General features: G+C 41.0%; 1 long non-coding RNA gene across 2 annotated transcripts in view; it reads right to left on the bottom strand.

Moving 5' to 3' along the window:
- Positions 1-2,251: 2,251 nt before the first annotated feature.
- LOC130544476 (uncharacterized) overlaps positions 2,252-21,003 on the bottom strand; it is a 66,028-nt gene continuing 47,276 nt past the window's right edge. For both annotated transcript variants that reach the window (XR_008960764.1, XR_008960763.1), the window contains exons 6-8: positions 10,866-11,070; positions 7,070-7,158; positions 2,252-2,394 (exon numbers count right to left, since the gene is read on the bottom strand). This is a non-coding gene — a long non-coding RNA (uncharacterized LOC130544476). The remainder of the gene's footprint in view (positions 2,395-7,069; positions 7,159-10,865; positions 11,071-21,003) is intronic.

Genomic DNA, 21,003 nt, shown 5'->3' on the forward strand with positions numbered 1-21,003 from the left:
GCAAGCTATTTCCACCTGGAGGTTACTCTAATGAAATCTTGGTTTATGTGAATCACAGGGAGGAGACTGGAAATAGTTAAATGAAAGGAAGTGCATACATAAATTCAATTATCATGCATGAAACATGCAAATGATTTAAGCACTGCATCTGAAACTCTACTTTATATTCATTAATCTCAGGTTGCACTTTTGAAGGAGAAAGACATGCTAATTGGGTCCAGATTAATGCACTCCCAAACCTCTCCAATTTGTTTTTAGGTGAGGGTTAAATGATATGTATTAAAATAAACACAGCTGCTCCTCTGCCTCCACCTCCCACCTCCCCCACTCCACCTCTACCTCTGCCCCCAGCTGCCTCCCTTCCTCTACCTCACCCACCCAGCTGCCTCCCCTCCCTGCCAGCAGCCCACTCCAGCTGCCTCCCCTCCCCCGCCGTAGGCCATTCCCAGCAGGCTCCCCGCCCCTGCCACACCTCTCTTCCGGTAGGGAAGGAATTAAAAAGCCCTAACATCTTCCTTTAGAAAAGACACTGGATGAACCAGCCTCTTAGCCTTTTCTATCTTTCCCGGCTAGCCACCCTACTGCAGAAAGAGCATCGAAAGGACATCGCATCCTGATGATGCCTAACTGTGGCGTTGAGAATGTGCACAGATGGGCAAGCTGCCTAGCGTTTCCATGGACAGTGGGTTCTTTCTACAAGTTTGGGCCTGCGTCCTTGGACCAGTATGTTCTGAAGGGTAGTTTCAGAGTGTCCCGGCATGTCCTTGCTTGAAGCCAAACTTGCTCAGGTTGACATGGCGATTCTGTGACTCAGTTATGTGGGAAACTAGAGAATCAAGAGAAAACCTGGGGTTTTTGGTTGCTGCTCTTGCCCTGTGGCTCACTGGGCTAGCAGAGACCGGCATAGAGCAGAGGGTCCTCAAAAGGTCTTTGGAAAGGATTCCCTGCTTTCCCTTTTCTTCCTCCTCCCTGGCAATACTATCCTTAAAAGAAGAACATTACTTACATATTTACTTATTTATTTGTTTATTTTTATTTCTTGGAAACATTAGTTTGGGACACAAAGAAATAACATGTTTTGGGGGGAAATCGTAGCTTGTGAATAATGACTCTTTTAAAATAGCAAAACACCCAATATTTCTTTTCTTGGTTTCCTGGGCCTGGTCTTTAGAAAAATAAGACAAAAGAAGAGGAACTACAGCCTCCTGGGAACAGACTTGGGCACAGCGGCGGGATGGAAGGGTCCTCTCTGAAGGAGCAAGGCACCAAGGAGTTAAACCAGGCACTGGGAGGGGAGGGGGGGGAAGAAGCCTTCAAACTAATTTCACACTGAAAGTGATGTTTAATTTGAATCATGCTCTTCCCAAAGGGAAAAGGTTAGTCTCATCACTGGGCTCGTATCCTCCTCCCCTTTCTCCTTTCATATGAATTGAAAATTCAGATTGACCATTAATCATGATGTGACACATCCTTTTTTTCCTGGTCCAAAAATCAAATGAAAGCCTGGGACCACATCTGAGAACGCATTGGCTTGGCCAAACCCCCCAACCTACGTGCACAACGGAGAGATGACAAGAACAAGGGCACATACGTACACAGAGACAGAAAGTACTGGACAGGCACTCACAGCGAGACACAGAAACATGTATGCGATCAACAGCCATCGGCTCGGGGAGCCTCTCTGCCTAAATTGATTTTTGCATATTTGCAAATGTAAAATTAGTCATAGTAAATAACAACAAGGATGAGGCCGATATTAAATCTGTCAACGTCCTGACAAATGCTCTGAGCACTCTTTAGTCAGGAAAGACACTCAGGATCGTCAACGCTCCTGAAAGAGGAAATGATTACACGCTAACCAAACCCTAAGTACAAGCTAAAGATATTCGCTTCATGAAGCCATTCCTCAACTAGCCCCTTGGCACTTGCTGGAATTATTCGCAGCACGAGCTCTACTTTCTCATTTTCTGCTGACTCCATGTGGGTAATTTCTTTCTCATGATTAAAAGTGAGCTTGGCACATCCTTCAAAGCGTGGCTTTAGGTGTGGTCGGGCCCCGGCGCATCCTTTGTCTAAGGCAGGCTGCTAATAACTCATCAGCGGACGGGCGGGCCAGGGGAATAGTCAGGCACCTAAAATGATTTTTTTTAAAGGCAAACTTTATAGGTATCTTTATATAAACATATTTTTATACGGAAACATGCAGCCGACAGATGAAATGAACTGTTTACCTTGGAAAAGAATAGGCAGGCTTTTCTCTTCCAAATCATCACTCCGGCCTTTCTGAATGTCATCCAAAAGCGATTCGGCTTCCTTCGACTTATCCAGCATCTGAGGCTGTGAGATAACCCTCGTCGCACTGGCCTCCTTCCCCAGCCCTTCATTATTAGCCTCCTGGTGGGTGAGATAGAATACAGTGAATGTAATAACCGTACTTCACACAACAGGCTCGCTCTCTCTTTTAAATTGAAAATCCCCTTATTACAAAACAAGGGGTGTTCTTTTTCTTCTACCTTTAAGTAGGACTGCCACATTCATTGCTTTTTACAAAAACGCAGCTGCTTTTTAAGCTACAGATAAATAGAATCTGCTAGGCGGTAATTCGACTCAGTCTGAATGCATTATTTTCTAAGACACTTTGGCGAGGGGCTTTTTATTATAAACTGGAATGAACAAGGAAAGTCCTTTTCTCTTCTAATTATGAATGTGTTTTGTTCCCTACTATTAACCTACAACGTCAGATTGATCTTCTTCTTCTTCCACTTCTCCTCTTTCTGCAGCCAGTTCAATAAATCAACATATTTCTTTTTTTCTGGAAAATTAGAGGGCTGATGATTAAGTCTTCATGAACTCCAGTGACAAAAATAAAAATAGCACAAGGGACAAGCAAATGCCGTAACCACAAATAAAGACAATGAAGGGGCCCTCTGATGTCCAAGGTGGCGAATCCTGTTTTGGCACTGAAAGTTAAGATAAAGGGGATTTACTTGTTCATTTCATTTTAATTAATGTAATTTTAATAAAATTAAGCTTTCCAGGCATTTGCATAAAGCTGATCTTATTATACTCATTCACTTAAAAAGGAAGAAGATGTAATAAGAGGGTAACATTTCCACATAGAGTGCCCAAACCTCTTGTGTTTCTTGTTTACTTGTTCATTACGTGTGATAGTTGGTAATTTTATCAGTCATCCCTCGCTTCTGGAAGCATTGCGATGAAGAATTAAACAGAAGAGGAAACACTGTGATAAACCGTATTCGATTTGAATTTCTGCTGACACTGCTTTAACTCCAAAGATAAACACCGAGAAAAATGGGGGAGTTCCTAATAATGTTAAAGGCAGTCTAGAAACTCCATTAGCCTAGGTGTTGGTTTAATTTCGATCCCATGTTGATATTTCTGACTATACCATAGACCACGGTGGCTACGCTCTATGTCTATATGGATATATCGCCCAGCCAACGGGAAGATATCCCACGAGTTATCAGTAGGGTTCCAATTAAGGAAAAATAAATAGTGTTGCAACGTGGACAGTAAGTGGAGATTGCCAGTATATCACAGAAGCACACAGGTGCCCACTATCGGATCAACAGATTTAAAGCCGATGCCATCAGCTCCCTTTCTTCGGCAGTCACGGAAAGCAAAGTGTTGGAGATGAACTGCGTGTGGTAGATAGTTTTGGAACAATTTCTCCTTGTTAAGATTATTTTGAGTTTATTTCCAGTAAGGATGATAGTGGGAATCGAAGGGGACCTGTGCAAAATAAAGGCTTTCGTGGAAGAATTCTGTGCTGGGATCACATGCATATTTGAGAGACTTCAGAGAGAGAGAGAGAGATGAGAGGGAGGTACCTTGAAATCATCTTTCCATCTAAAGCCACGCGGCCTCTCCTGTGTAGTTCTGTTTGAAATTTTTAAAGGGGAATACTTATTACAAGTGAGATGTAGTCCAAATTTTGAGAGCACCCACTCTCGGAAGAGATACATTTGCTGTGAACAGTGGTGGTGGAACTTTTGAGAATCTACCACCCTGCTGAAGATTTGAGTCTGTTTTCTGTCTTCTGATATGCCTGGGAACAAAGGAGGCCCCATCAGGATGCCAGCCTCTGTCTCAGTGACTACTTGATGCTGTGGCAACAGAAGCAGCCCAGTTTACCTAGAGTAAATAACCAAGCCCCTTCACTGAGAGACAAATTGGAGTATATTAGTTATCGCTGTAAGAGGGAAATTGAATCCTCGGGCATCGACGTCTCCATTGAGCCTAAGCCACAATAGCAAGCCGGCTCCGGCAATCAGGGATGTTTATTTTTGTAATATTGATATGGGAGGCAAATAGAAGAAGAAAAGAGACCTTAATTGAAGGAGTTCAGTCCTGATTTAGAAACATAATATTTGTAGAAATCGGTTTTGCTGGGTTACTCACAAAAATATCTTGCGCCTCTGCTCCCCTCAAGCCGGTCCTTCTCCTGGTAAATCATTAACTCAGCTGAGAGATCAGGCCGGGCTGAATGTGAACTTGTCAGGACAGCATATAATCACCATCTTCTGCCGTCTGTTACGATTGTTTTAGGGTAATTAAAATTACCTTGTGTGAAGATAATATAAGCCACTAGAGGCAGAATTCTTGGCCCTTATTGAACTTTGGAAATCATTAAGTAAGCAGCTCTACCAAAAGCAACTCTATGGCTAAGGAGAGAAGAAAGTGTGCCCTGTTGCCGGAAGCAGTGGGAGGGGGCTTTAACAATTTCGTCTCCTTTGATCCTCTCTTTGAGAAAAGAAAAAGGAGGGGAAGCCAAGTGAGAAAGGAGGAGGTGACAGAGGAGGGGGAAAGAGGAAGAGGGAACGTCAAAAGCCCATTGGGTACAAGTGAGTTATTTCCTTCCTTTTCACGTAAAAACACTTCTCTTCACCGTGTCCCTACCACTTGGAAGCAGACTCAGTTTCAACCATTTTAAGCATGACTTTGTGTCCCGGTAAATTGGTAAATTGAGAATAGTTGGGCCCGTCTTACTGGGCTCCTCGGAAGATAAAGTGTGGGGTTTTGAGTTATCTAAGACACACTCAGTAAATAGCACTTACCCAAAAAGGAACAACCATTCGTATTCAAAGCACTGCTAATCAGGGTTCTCATTCCCCATGTGCCTCTTCACCTGGAAATTCCTGATTTCATTCTCCAATCATGCCCCAAACTCTCAGAATACCCAGCAAAACAAAATAACCCGTGACAGATGGACCCCTGCTCCACCTCATTCTTTCTTCCACCAAATTCAAATCACTTTACACTTGCAGTAGAAGGGCTGAACACTGATTTTGTTTTACCTCCAGGTCCTGCAGGGTAGGAAAGATCTGAGAAATGGGAAAAAGGAGGTGCTAAATGGGTAAAAATCCAAACCCATCGGCCAAGGCACCCCCTGTTCTGAGAGGGTTCATGGGTATGGCCAAGTCTGCAATTCACTAAGACAGGAGGTCCCCAGGGACAACTTAGAATCCATTTGGTTTTGGAGTTGCTGTCTCCCAGTCCCAAATTCAAGTTAGTGAGCACACCTTGCATGCTCCACCCATGGTTGAGCCCCACCCGTGGTTGAGCACACGTGCACAGGCATACATACACCTGCATGAACAACCTATCAGGAATACCACTTGTCAAGAATAGGCACAGACATGCTCTATTACCTCACCTGGAAGTCTTCATTCTGCCCCAGCTGGGGATAAAAACACTGCACCACATTGCAAATAGTGGGTAAATCTGATTTTGCAAAACTGCCCAAATACCTCGTCTTTACTAAACAAAATACCAGCTAACCACACCTGGGTTGTAAAGGGACATTAGGACTGTGGTCCCTTTCAAGGTCAACATCTATTATCAAGATGGGTTGAATTTCCTAAGATAAAATAGCAACTTCAAAAAATACTCATATCCTTTTTTTTTTCTTTTTCCAGTAGGTTCCACACCCAGCATGGATCCCAACATGGGGTTTGAACTCACGATTCTGAGATCAAGACCTGAGCTGAGACAGAGTCAGACACTTAACCGTCTGAGCCACCCAGGCGCCCCAAAGACACTCATATTCTTAAACTTACTTTGCACAATTCCTTTTAACTTTCACCAAGTCCATTATTTTTTTAAATGAAAAAAAAAAATAGGCTATTATGAAGATGAACTTTTGCATAAGTATACTCACTTTCTTTTAAGAAAAAAATACATTGCTGTGAGTGGAAGAAATGCCTGCTCTTCTTCTCTTCCCTCTAAACCTATTTTCTGAATAGAGTTGTTTGAAATGATCTCACTTCTATAAAGCCAAATATCTTACGATGATCAAACTTGACAATTACTGTGCAAGCAAACACAGACTCTTAGAAGGGCAACTTCAAAAAGATTTCTTCCTGCCGATGGCTATATGCCCGCGAACAGAGACGCTCCAGAAAGAGGCTCCGAGCTCCACTGACCGCAGGAACTTCCAGCCAAGATTCTAATCACCACTGCACAAGGCAGTCTGAAGGCGATGGATGGGAGCAACGAGACACAGTATGTGTTGAATTTGGTGTGTCCTACAAATGAGGAAACACTGATATCGCCCCAGAATCACATTCGGCACGGAGATGCTCTCAATATGAAAAGTAAGACAAGCTTTTTAACTCCTTGTCAAGGCTTCCTGACATCCAACACTTTCATGAGGTCAAGAAAAGTGTCCCCAGCTTCTGTTTTCTGTTCTCCTTCAGGGAACACAGTGAAGAATGGGGCTGCCCAGCTGCCTTTTAGCATGTCACACTTGGATGACTCCCATCCTTACGGGGGTGGGGGTGGGGGGTGTTGGAGGAGAATGTATCCATTGCATTTGGACTCACAGAAGAAAAAAATCAAAATCAATTAGCACAAAAGAAATTCACATATTTTTCCCTCTTTAATATTCTACCGAGTGCTTGTGGTATAGTTAAGTTGAAAAAGTTTTACATAATGAAGATTACTGAGGCATAAATCGCATAGGTGAAAACTGAGATGTAAGACAGGTGAAATCTACAAGCTAATTAAATTCAACAAGGGCTTCTGAAAAGACAACATGCCCACTAACCTTCCCGTGCCACTATTTTGTTTTTCAAGGGGCAATAAGTGCTGAGTTGTCACGGTTGTAGATTCCACAGTGTGATCCTTCAGCAAAACCTGGGGGGTGGGGGATGGGAGAAAAGATTAGATGCGTGGATTTCTGTGCTGAATGGATGCCAGAGCCAAGATGCAAAGAACAGATAAGTTAGAGATTCAGAGGAACTAAATTTGAAGCCAGCCAGTAAAACGGATTGAACCTTATTACCTCTAGTCACTGAGAAATTCCCGAGACAGTTGGATGCAATTTGAAAAGGTCAGAAAAATATTTCCTGCACAGCATTACTGCTTCATGGTTTAAGGGTGTACATTTGTGAGATGCCAGCTCTAATCATTTTTATTGACTTTGCTTTCCAGAGACAGACGGACAGTCTGGGAAGCAAGACCACTAGATAAGAGAAAGGCAATCTTATAAATGAAAATCTCTCTTATTTTGCTCTCTCACTTGTGACTGTGAACAATCCCAAATCTTGCCCATTTGAGGAGAAATCACACCAACTTCACAGAAGAATGACAGAATGCAAAGAAAATCTAGGAAGGTATTGCTGTAATTTTAGTAAGGCAATCTCTCTTAATTGTTTATTTAGCCTCTACTATATGCTAAGCATTAAAAGGTAAAGGATGCTGCACTTTAACTGTGAATGATTAAAAAGAAACACCATAAAATACACCAAGCTGAGGATGTTAATTTATTGTCGGCATTTCCTTTGAGGGACGGCTTCATGAAAGAGGGAAAGCCACAGGAAACAGTAATAAGTAATTGAAACATATAAATATATACTCAAGATATTGTTTTAATGAAGGCTCTGTGGGGATTAGAACCGTTCCAAATACAAAGAAAAAAAGATTTGTCATTTTACTTTAAAAGCGGCTTGTAAGCAGGAAGAACCTTTGTTAGCAAATACATTTGCAGGTCTTTTTTGGGGGGCATGCAATTAGAAGTCAAAACTGAGCTTTCAATACATAATGGCATGATCCATTCTAACCCTGCAAAGGTTTAATTAACATCTGACTTTTCTGTCTGTGAGGAGCCATGTGTTTTGGAGGCAAACACAAGACTATTTACTCTTGTTTAGCAGTGAGGCTGAAACTTTTTAATGGCCTACAGACCCAACTGCATGCTTTCTTACGATGTTCTGGCTCCGTGAAGATGGCCTGGCAGCTCACAAGGGCTTTTCAACCAGCAAGATGGCTTTTCTTACAGAAAGCCTTCATTCTGATCCATGCCACGCCTCATGCGATTCAGGAGTTTCAAACTGGACCCTGTAATCAACAAGCCACCACTACCAGCAACCCATGAAGCCAATCACGAAACAGCTTTTCATAATCTCGGGTATCCCGAAGACAAGGGGAAAAGCCAGCTCATGAGCTGGGCATCTGAATTCTTGGCAGGGGGGATAAAATACTTCGCTTCCAAGTGACTTTTGTTTTTTTCTTTTCTATCTTACTTGACTGTATCTGGCATTGGTTAGATACAAGAAGTACAATTTGGGGAGACTTAAAAAAATTTTTTTTCACCTTGTGCGACATCGTAGATTGAACCACAGAACGTGTTTATGGATACTTTGTGATGGTTCAGAGGCTTCCAGGGAATCACACTTAAAACAAGTTTTTCCCATCTTCATTTCCTAGGCCCTGTGTTACTAGCAGAAAAAGCATCTAATGTGTGCATCTTTTGATTTCCACTACCTAAGTTCTCCCTGAGGGAAAATTTTGAGCATTTCTCCCAACCATTAATATCATTAATCATGATGATAATAACAATCCTAAAAGTACTATCACTAGTAAAAATAATAATGGAAGTAGTGCCTATTAGTTGAGCATTTACTAGGTGTGGGCGCCATGCAAATTTATTGTCTCGTTAATCGTCACAGCTAACTTAAATAAAATAAATGTGATTTTCTCCCCCCTCCACGTATTAGCCATGAGGCTCAAGGAGATCAAGAAATTCATCTGGGTCAGAAAACTAGAAGGTATTCACGTGGGACTCAGCTCCAGGCTTATCTGAGTGTAGTCCTTATTAGTCAAAGCTGTGTGCTTTGAATCATGTCCCCTGAGCATTACAGGACCCAGGAGTGCCGGTCCTCACAGATCACAGGATTTCTGGAGCTGCGCTGAACGAAATTTCATTGCTAAAATGGATTGAGTCATGCCCACCAAACAGTGGCTGACAGTCCACACAATGCAGCCAGCTTCCACAGCTACAGGCTAACAGCTGAGAGATATCCTTCCTGTCCTTATGGAAGTCAGTACCTGAAGGGAAGAAGACGCTCAGAGCAGCCTCCTTCACGGTTCACCTACACCTAATAAATTTTGGAGCCTAATTGCATGCAAGGTGCTTTTCTATTTGAATTGTCTTTGAATTATGTTCAGAGAAGAGCAAGAAGAGAAAGTTTCTTCTTAGCTGGGGCTGCATTAAGGTTGAATGTGTTAGTTCAACGAATCCTTCTTTGAACACAATTTTAAAAGGGAAGATGAAGATGAGTAGCTATTTTGTCATAGTCCCAGGCCAGTAAGTAGAATGAGAAGAAAAGAATGATGGGTCACAAAGGCTTAGCACATAAACTATTGTGGGTCTTTTATTGCAACAGAATGTATCAGGTTTCAACAAACTGTTAGTGTGCCTTTAATTGACGGTCGTTATTCTAACAATTTACCAAATGTATCCCCAGCCCTGATTCTACCTACGTGTGGAGAGGTGACGACTGAAGTGTTGAAATGCTGGTTGGCAGTCCCAGCACATGCTGTCCAGGCACCTGTCTACACCTGTCTGTAGTAGGTGCCCTCTGAGCCCCTCTTGTCTGGAGGAGAGCCTCGTTTCCTTGTCAGGCTCCCTTTCAGAGGAGACCTTTCTTCCCACCCTGAAAGGAGACGCTCCTACCGACAAAGCTGTCTTGGAGCTCGAGAGGCATTACCAGGAGCCAAGAGGAGAAACAGCAGCAGCTGGGCTGTGCCTCTCACAGAATGAAGCCATTGTTGAGGTCCTCTGAGCGACAGCATTTAGGAACTAGAAATGAAATGAGGAGCGGCTACTGAGAGGCGGAGAGGAGCAGGTGGCGAGGAGGCCGGTACAAAATGAGCTGAAGGATGCACCCCCAGCGCTTCTGACTCTTTGCTCTCCATCAGTGCAGAGCGAGGCAGAGAACAATCCAGAGAAGTGTGAAGTGGGGGCCTTTTCTTTGCACCCCTGAAGTGCTCGGGGACAAAAAGCACCTACTTCTTAACCCAGGGAAAAATGTAAAACATCCTCCAAAGTGATCTGAGTTTTAGTATCTCATGTCGAGAAGTCACTTTTTAAGCCTTGGTTATCTTCCAAAGAAGATGCCCGAAAAAACGTTTTCAAGACAGGTAAACTGGTTAATTGCTTAGGGTTGTTGTTGTTTTTTTTTTAATTGCAATCTACTCTCAAAGTACAACAACAACAAAAATCTCTGTAAAGAAAAAGCTGGAAGGAAACATCAAGCTAGCTTATGCTATGAAATTCTTCTTTTACCGGATTCTTCCTGTGAGCAAAAACTCAGCTTCAAGCATTCATATCATTAGAATTAACTTTCTAGCAGCGATGCTAAGAAATGGTGACAATTAAAATATGGTATTTACAGCAGAAGCAGTTACACCTCAGACACCAAGAGAATGAAAACAGCCTTTCCTTTCTCATCCCTGGATCAAACATAATAATTCAGCAATTTCTAAAAACCCATTATTAGACTTTTATTTTAATTATTCTTCCAACATCTCAATGTCACAATGTTAAATGCTTAGTGTACCTGGCTGTCCTCAAGAGGATTTTGGTAGCATGAGAACCCAAATGTTATCCCAGTCCATTTTCTTTGAATTATAGGAACCTCCAGAGTATATTGTCTCCTACATTGGGAGATAGCACGGCTTAAATTTTTCTGAATAATTTCCAAAATCAAATTTGAAAGTTTTCATGAGAGATGATCCTCCCCGGTGGGTGATATGAAGCATAACCTAAGGGGAAAACATGAAAATAATTAGCATAAGATGTATTAGCATATAGATGCCTTTGAAATAATAAACAGCAGAAAACCAAAATGCTTATCCTCAAAAGAAAGTTATGAGAAAATATGAAATTAATATACCCTTCTCGCATGACAACCTCAGCCTGAAAGCCAAACAGAATATTCTCATTCAGTGAAGGGTGGGATGGCCAGGGAGATGGAGAAGCAACCCCCAAACCACCTTTCCTATGCACTGTTTTCTTCATCATCACTACATCAATATTCTCTCTTTACCCTTACTTCATGTTACCCCTTTTGCATTTTAGACAGAAAAATAAACAAAAAAAACAGTAGGAAAACAAGTGTCTTCCTTTTACTTCTTCTAAGAGCAACCACTAAGTAGACAGACCCAATATTCTTTCTCTTGTTTCTTTCCCTCCTTTGGCTAATCTTCCATCTTTCCCTAGATGGCATAAGAAATGCCAGGCTTGGGGGCGCCTGGGTGGCACAGTGTTTAAGCGTCTGCCTTCGGCTCAGGGCGTGATCCCGGCCTTATGGGATCGAGCCCCACATCAGGCTCCTCCACTATGAGCCTGCTTCTTCCTCTCCCACTCCCCCTGCTTGTGTTCCCTCTCTCGCTGGCTGTCTCTATCCTGTCGAATAAATAAATAAAATCTTTAGAAAAAAAAAAAAAAAGAAATGCCAGGCTTGGCAACTCAATTATCAACAGAACTGAGGAGTTTCAGATGAAAGGGGGACAGGACTTAGCGTTTGCTAACCGTGGACCATAAACACCACTGATTATTTTTAAATTTCGAGTTGGTACAGCCTCTCAAGGTAGTAAGCTTGCATATGTGCTGTGAAAGGAAGAATATGGTCTTTGAAAGCAACCCTCACTTAAAAGTCTGATCTGGGTAATCCTGGAAAAATTCATTAAGCACAATTAGCTTCAGGGGCACCTGGGTGGCTCAGCTGGTTAAGCATCTGACTCTTGGTGTTGGTTCAGGTCATGATCTCAGGGTCCTGACACTGAGCCCCACATCGGGCTCCATGCTCAGCATGGAGTTGCTTGTCCCTCTCCCTCTCTCTCTCGTAATAAATAAAATTTTACAAAAATAAAAAAAAAAACCCAACCATGATTAACTTCATATTTCCTTTCTACAAAATAGCAATAGTGTTGTTTAGTTTCCAGATAGTTGTGACAAGTAGAGGTTATGTAATAAAAACCTGGAATATAGTAGGGGCTCAATAGAGGTAGCCCCATTTCCTCCTCAATGGCTTTAGTGAAAACTCCATAGATTTTAAATACTGGGATTTGGTAAGCCTACTTTCCCACCCTCACTTTGCATGTATGTAGATGAATATATGGGCTAAAGACATTTATTAAGGAGAGATGCCGCAAAATAATGATATTTCGTTCTGGGTCCATGGGATCAAACCACATTTTAAAGTATCTGATACAGGTGAAGTCCCTGAAGAAGCCCCATGTTGGACTGTCAAAATACAGTCAATGTCCCCTCATCTAGACACCATCTACATTACTTCAGGTCTTTTAATAGTTATTTACAATGGCTGTCTATACAGCACTTAGAACCCTACCAATGGGTCCTTTGCCAATAACACCATTTGATTTTCTCAACTTGCTTTCAACTTTGAACTTCTGAGCGATGCTAATTACTTACCAAACATTGTATGTGTTGGTCTCTTGGCATATAAAATGGGAAGGAAACCTTTACAAAGTACGGAATTCTGTAGAGATTTGAAACTCCAACTTGGTTTAAGTCACTTCGTTCTCTTTCTGTGGAGCACAGATCTTGAACTCACCCTTTATTATCTAATACCTGCTTCTGAGGCAACAGTACGTGTCCGGCAAAAAACACCCATCGATTTCTTGAACGTTTATATTCTGTCACCAATCCCTAGTACGCTGCTGACACACAGTAATGAGACTGGGATGGGGAAAACCCTCAGGTATGTTGTTTTTGACAAATATGCTACTGAGTTGAGTTTGTGATAAGCGTTTTGCTGAGAATGTTTTGACTGCTTTACGTGAACACAGACTGTCCTGTTTACTTTTGCCTGCTTAGACTTACCTGACTGACTATACATCTTCAGGCAGACACCATTTGCAGGACATTCCTGCTGAATGTCCTTTAATCCTTATCTTTTTTCTCCACTCGGGCCTAAGAGAGACCTAGCTTATTGCCCTTGAGGGCCAGTTTAAAAAAGAAAACGTTTAGAAAGAACCACCCCGGTAAATAAACCAAAAGCTAGTTTTCTTTGGCTTTCGGGATTTGAAAATATTTTGATTGTCTGCATGCTTTCTGAGAATGGCTCCTCTGGCTATGAAGGAAAAGGGCCTGTTTCACAAATCAAATAAATACATATGTATACAGAAGGTATTCTCAACGGTCTACCAGTCATACCCTGGGAAGATAAAACATGTTCTCTTCTGCAATTCGAAAAGGATTTGAGACTCTACCAATTTGTTCCCGAAGGATATCTTGACTTCTTATGGGCCTCGTTTTAATCTAATGATGTGCAGATATGTTTGTTCTGTTGTTTTCAGAGTTTAAAACCATTCAAGGTGAGTAGCAGGGAATGGGCAGGACAGTCTTCCTGCAAACTCTAAAATCTTTCTCCGTTTTGTCGATATTCTCCGATCATTCTTCCCAAAGTTTCTGCTTTCAGAACTCAGAGTCCTGTTAGGCCTTGATAACATAAAAATAAACCTTCCGAGTCAACCTCCACTGGCTATTTTTTAAAGTCAGGTGGTAGACTTTTCATTTGTTTCTTACATGGCCAAAATATTTTTTCCTCACTTCCACCACAGCAAAATAGTCAAAACCGCAAAAATGTACTTTGACACTAATATTTCCTTGACTAAAATCATAGGTGGGAAGATTAAATCTCCCGCCAACACACTGGCATATTCTTCGAATATTCTCAATGACTAGGAATACGAGTTGGCAGAAACAGCACTGTTCATCTACTTTGGATATAAGCCCTTCAAGGATGAAGATTTGGTGGGGTATAGGATGGAAAAACAACAATGATTAGCTGATAGTAATAATGACTGAGGCGTTATCTTCTTCAGCTCTCCTTAAATCCTCCTCTTTCATTTCCTACTTTCTCTTGCCCAGCAGTGACTAAGCACTCACATTACCCCACAGACAGTCCTTCCTGTTAGCTGGAAAGTTTTGTCACCTGCTGAACTGGTGTTTCGGTAAGAAACTGGCATATTCCCACTTCTCATCCCATCCGACACCACAAATAATTTATAAAAATCCATGCCTCATTTATCCCTTCTTCAGCTCTAAAGCTCTTAGGCATATTTATGTGGAGTCATGGTTAACACCGCAGTATTAGACACATTAATGAACGGACCTGTTCATCCCTAGAATTTTTTCCTCCTCAAACTCCATGCATCTGAGCAACCAAGATGTCTTTAAGTAGGTAAATGGATAAATAAATGTGGTACATCCAGATAATGGAATATTACTCAGTGCTAGAAAGAAATGTGCTACCTAGCCATGAAAAGACATGGAAGGACCTCCAATGCAGATTATTAAGTGAAAGAAACCAATCTGAAAGGCTATCTACTGTTTGATTCCAACTGTATGATGTTGTGGAAAAGACAAAACTACAGACACGGAAGCAAAATCGGTATTTGCCAAGGGTGGGGGTGGGGAGGGGAAGAGGTGAATAGGCAGAGCACAGAGGATTTACAGCACAATACAAATATTCTGTATGATGTTAGAATGATGGATATATGGAATTATGTTTGTCCAAACCCACAGAATGTACATCACCAAGAGTGAACCCTAAGGTAAAGTATGGACTTAGGGTGATTATGCTGTGTCAATGTAGGTTTCTTCTTGGTAAAAAACCATGTACAATCCTAGTAAGTGTTGCTGATAATGGGAGAGGCTGTGCATGTGTGGAGCAGGGGTATACGGGAAATCTCTGTACCTCCCTCTCAATTTTATTGCAAACCTATAAGTGCTCTAAAAAAATTAAGTCTTAAAAAAAAAAAAGCCATGATCTGCTATATTTCTGGCCTTGTCATATTAGAGTCCTAATAAAAAAGCAAATATTCTTAGCTCTATACCCGGATTACCTGTTTGCTTTTCTGTCTGCTAGAAGGGCTTAGGAGCAACTGGAATCCAAAGTCTGAGAACCCTTTCTACAGTCACCAACTGGAGAGATACAGGAGAGAATGTCTACATTCCTTACGGTCAGGCTCAATCATTGATTAGTTCAGAAATATTTTTTCCAAAATTTGTTCTCTGAAGGTGCGACATGCCTGCAGGTGTTATGAAATTCTCTGCAGTACCAATAATTGCACAGATCTCCCATTTATCACTGTGATGTGCAATCTGAGAATTGGGCTCTGAATCTTAGATCTGTCCCACACTAACAACATGATTTGTTTCCTCAGAACTTGCAATGTCAACCACAGAGGTTGTGGGAAAAAGAGAACATAAGAGGAGGTGCCTTATAAACTGGAAAGTACTCTGTAAATATTGTGTTTTTTTGAGATATGGTTATTGTGGTTATGGCGATGATGATGATAACTGTTACATGAGGACATGATTTCATAATATATGAAAAGGAAGATATGAGGAAGCATACTAGAGAGACTATGATGATAAAGTTCAAGAGTGTAATTTAATAGAAACATACGATTTTGTCTATCTGACCCAGAATGGGAAAAATCATTAGCTCACCCAAAAGTTCTTGTATAAAATGAATTTCTCCAAGTTTCTTCCAATGTATATGAATATGTTTACAGGTAATAGATGCCTAATAATAGATGCCATTCACTGGGGTTTGTTATCATATGCTTATTATTGCTAAACATTTTGTGTGAATTATCTCATTCAGTTAGTAGGGGCAGGAACTGATCTTCTACCATATTAGGTAATACCAAGAATGTATAACATAGAAATGCATATTACATAAAAAGAATCAATAGAGTTATGTAAGCCCCAAATAAGGCTATTTCATTTTTGAATGGGATTTCACAGAACTGATAAATTCAAGAGAAGGGAGATAGGAAGACTGATTTGGCATCTGGACTGACTGGAAGAGCTATTAGAAAAATGAAGTGGTAAAAAATATGACTGTATGGATGGATAACGGGAAAGGTTTCAGGGAAAGGTATAGGTCATGAACAAAATTTCCAATTTTTGTGAGGATATAGTCCCTCTCGCTATAGAACACTGCTCCCCCACTACACAAATTATCCCTGCAAACTGTGCCATTCTCCTGAAGATTTATTAGTCATTGCATTCTATACACTGTCCACTCCCCAATTACCTGTGGGACTGGAGGTGATTTTCACCAATTTGTAGGGGATTTACAATTCTATTTTGGCTTCTCCTTTTCTTCTGGTGCTCACCTGGGACAAAGCCTGCACCACCCCGGGAAGCCTGTGCTGAGTGAGGTACAGAAACTAATCTTCAATATTAATTTAACCAACCCCAATTACGCAGGTACATTTGTTGCTGGAAGTTCTATAATATATTTCCATTTCAGATCTAAATTTGAATATTCTGTCACCATTTGCATCAGTAGGAATGAAACGTGAGTAAGCATGAGTAAGCCAAGGTGGAACCCACAACACCAATTTTTCCGTTCAGCTTGACGATATGCTCTGGAGCTTGTTAACACAATATTTTAACAAGCACAGAAACCCAGAGTATTTATTTGCAGCATTTATCATCATTTTTCCCTTTCCGCAGAAGAGCAACTAGGTGGGCAGCTCAATGGAGAGGATAATACAAAATAAGAGAAGTGACGGCCTTTCCAGATTTCTACTTCTTAGAGTAAAACGGGAATACTTCTTGCAGCACAGGGCTGCACTGAACAGCACACTTACGAATAGCACAGAACTAATAGACTGTGGCTGTGGGATGATTTTTTGCTAATTGAAAGGATGGACAGATTCCTGAGAAGACTTATTTTCAAACCCTGAAAGTAGCCTTGGATGACACAGGAGATCAGCCTGGTGGGTTTGAATCTTGGCTCTGTCTCGTCAGAGTCTTTGTGCTTCAGATTCTCCTTCCAGAAAATAGGGAGAGTAATAGCCTCCACACCAAAGATCTTTGTGAGTGCTCAGACCAGTACCCAGAGCCAAGCAGACACTGTGTGAGTGACAGACAGACGGTGACCTTCAGCACCATTTATCACAATGATCTGTTCTTCATTTTAGAGACAAAAGATAACCTCCATGTCATGCTGGCTTTTAGCACAAGGGGAGATTAAATACCATTTCATTATCTCAGCGATAGCCAATTTATTCATTATCATATATAGAGTGCTTACTATGTGCCAAGTACTACGGTATTAAACAAGGCAGAAAAATTCCCTCTCCTTATGGAGTTTCCATTGGGGGGGGGTAGACAACCAAGAAATTAAGAATATAATATCTATACTGATGAGTACTAAGGAGAAAACTAAAGGAAGGTAGAGAAACGCAGGGTGACCTTTACTCTGTCTCCATGTTCACCATGTTTGACACAACAGCTCACTGCAGGCCTTGCTCTTCCTCGGAGAGGAATTCTCAGGCTGACATTCTAGGTAACTGCTTCACTGAAATCTCAACCATTTGGCTGCAACAAAAATAATCCAGCATATGAACGCATCCAGATAGACATATGTACGCTGGTTTTCTGAAATGTAATGTGTATGTAATTTCCCGAATGGCTGGTTGTCACATCCATCTGGTCTTATTTCCATAGCACTTGAATGCACCACGAGGATATAAACCCTAAAAGCTAGAAAACAGAATTTAAATACCCAAACACATACGAGGTGTGTTTTCAAAAGCAGCAGACAAGCGAGCACTGTGGTATCTTCATTAACTTCTCTGCCACAGTTGAGAGTAGCTGAGACTCAGCACAAAGGCCACCGAACATAAAAGACATTCCACCGGCAGACCTCATTAAGTGGGCTTAAGACAAGCCTGACGAGCTAATGACAAAAATCTAATTTGGAATTTCTGGACATAAGAACCCTGAAAAAGTCCAAATACACCAACACTCTACCATGCCTCCTGTCTGAAAAGGCAACAACCCAGCATCCGTTAGGCCTACGTGGCTCATGACTCAAAGCACAGGGCTGGATGTTGTCCTCTTCAACAACACGGAATAGCAAATCATGTTGTGTGTTTTTAGGTTTGGGCTCTGGTCCTATTTCAACTGCACAGATGTTGAAGGTTCCTAAATTAACAGTGGTCTCCAGGGAGATGCTCGTCAGGCCGCACATAGTGAACAAAGGCACGGCTGGAATCTAGACACCACACTGTCAGAAAACAGCTTTTGCTACCGTTTCCCCTTTCTCTAAAAGACCTTTCCTATTTCTACATTCTGTTGGCACTGCAGTGTCTGGCCCATGTTAGACTGTACTTCCTTAAATGCCACGTAGAATTCTCCAGTTGCTCTTGGTGTGTGTGTCTGTCCGCTCCAATGACTTTTACATCTCCTGGGTGGAGAAGTGCGCCCTTTTGTGAAATGACAGCACCCGTGTGTGCCCCACACAGTGGGAAGTGCCTTACAAATACTGTTAACCGCCATACCCATCTTATTATGATCAACTTAATTTTAAAGACAAGCAAACTGAGGATTCAAATAATTTGCCCCACCTCTAATTGGTGGAGTACCAGTGCTCTACCCCCAGACCATCTGATTTCTGAGACCACATCTGTATCCCACCACTGATGCAGAGAGGAAGAAATGCTTGTTGAATGACTACATGAATGAATTCATGCATTGCTTAATATCCTTAGAATTAAAGGAGGAAGAATCTGCCACTTAAACCTTATCCTATTGCAATAGTAGGTATATAATGACAGGATAGTTATTCGAAGTCCTTGAAGGCACCGTGTCTTTTACTTTCTATATTCCGATAGTACCTTTTGGGATACCTCACAAACACAAGGTATTTGTAAAATATTTGTGGAATCAGTGTTTAACCCAACATAACAAATAACACATGAATGAAATGATATCCTTGGGTCATTTTCCGTTTCCTGTTACTAGCTCCTTATATGAAGGAAGAATAGATTTTTCTAAAATCTGGCTCCAGGTGCTAATTTCTTAAGAAATCCCTAGACATGCACCCGTGTTTCCACCTCTGGGCTTTTGGCCAGGCCTGAGGGAGACCTAAATTCCTGGTCCCAGCTTTTCAAAATACAGCGTACCTCATTTCTACAAAAGTCTTAGTAGTAACGGTAGAAATGGTAATCATTAGCTATTGTGAACAAGGCAATGAGTCAGAATATCTTAACACATGTTTATCGAAGGGAAACAAATTCCACTCTACCTGTCAAAACCTGGATAATGACCTGGATTTCACAATATACGCATCCCTGGGCCCTATACTTAAATGTAGTAATATTTACATAGGACGTTACTCTGTTAATGTTGCATGGAGAAACAGCATTACTAGCTTCTTTTTCCCAAACAGTCCAGAAAAAATTCTCTGAGTGTATTCTCCTACCTTCATATCTTTCCTGTCCCTCACTATAGCAAGCGATACTGGGTAAGTCCCTTAACATCTCTGCATATCTCATTTATAAAGAAGACTGTAATGTCACTTGCCCTATTCTCATTACTGTGAAGATTACATATGATCGTGTGTACAGAATTGTTTTTGAGCCGTGAAATGTTACATAGCTGCAAGACGTTATTAGAAAAGAAGGAAGGGATGTTCGTGTATAACATGCCTTGAGAAGTCAGGTGTTTAATTTCATTCTTAGGCAAATGATATGTGTATGTGTATAAACGCACACGCATATATATACACACCTGGGACAAAATGGGCTTGTATATGTACTGGTGGGAAATTTGAATCACTTTACTGCACAAGACTTTAAGAGTTAATGAATGCCACATTAAGAAAATTTTTCTAATTATCTCTGTTGGTTTTGATGCAGAGCTATTGTGTTTTATAAAATAATTATGTCTACCATTTATTGTCACCTTGATGACAGGTATTGGGTTAAGGTGTTTATTTATATACATTGTGTGGTTTATTCATTGTAACACTATGTTAGGTATTATTATCTCTCTGTTGCATATGGGTAAACGAAGGCCCAAAAGCATTAAGAAATGTCCCCCAAGGTCACACTGCTGGCAAATGAAAGAGGCAAAATCTGCATTCGGGTCTGCCTATTTACAAAGCTTTGCTTATGAAGTCAAACCCTATTCATCTGAAATCTGCATTAATTCAAGTGTAGCATATGTCATACTTCTCTGAGAGTAAATTCAAATGAATTCTGTCCTTTGTAAAATGTTAGGGTTCCTCTGACCAAACATAAACTGATCAAAAGTACACAACTTTCTCAAAATAATCAAGAGATTAAAAAAAATTTTTTTTGTTTTTTTTTTTTGATGCACAAAAGATTTTATTTTTTTAAATTTTTTTAATGTTTTTTTATTATATTATGTTAGTCACCATACAGTACATCCCTGGTTTCTGATGTAAAGTTCGATGATTCATTAGTTGCGTATAACACCCAGTGCAACATGGACGGCACTGGAGAAGACAATGCTAAGTGAAAAAAAAAAATTTTTTTAACATATCTTCAGAGGGTTTAAACAGCTGGGTCAGGTAATACACAGTATCCTACAATTTAGGTTACTGAGTTATGAATGGGGTTAATGGCCATGATTTCGACTCACTGTACCCACAGCTCACTCGAGGCATCTCCTTGAGTGCTCCTACTGTGTGCTACCACTTCCCACGTGCTAGAGCTAGGTAAGGTACAGGGCAAGGTTTAACAAAGAAGTGAAAGAGATCCCTCAGGGAGTCTACAGTCTACCCTTTTGAAAAGAAACCAGCATACATGAAGCAGTCAAAGAGTCAAATTAATCTTAGAATACATTAGCAATACTTAGAAGTAATAAAACTAAATCAAAATTTCTTCAAAGGATTA

Source organism: Ursus arctos, unplaced genomic scaffold (genome assembly GCF_023065955.2).
Source record: "Ursus arctos isolate Adak ecotype North America unplaced genomic scaffold, UrsArc2.0 scaffold_21, whole genome shotgun sequence".
Lineage (NCBI taxonomy): Eukaryota > Metazoa > Chordata > Mammalia > Carnivora > Ursidae > Ursus > Ursus arctos.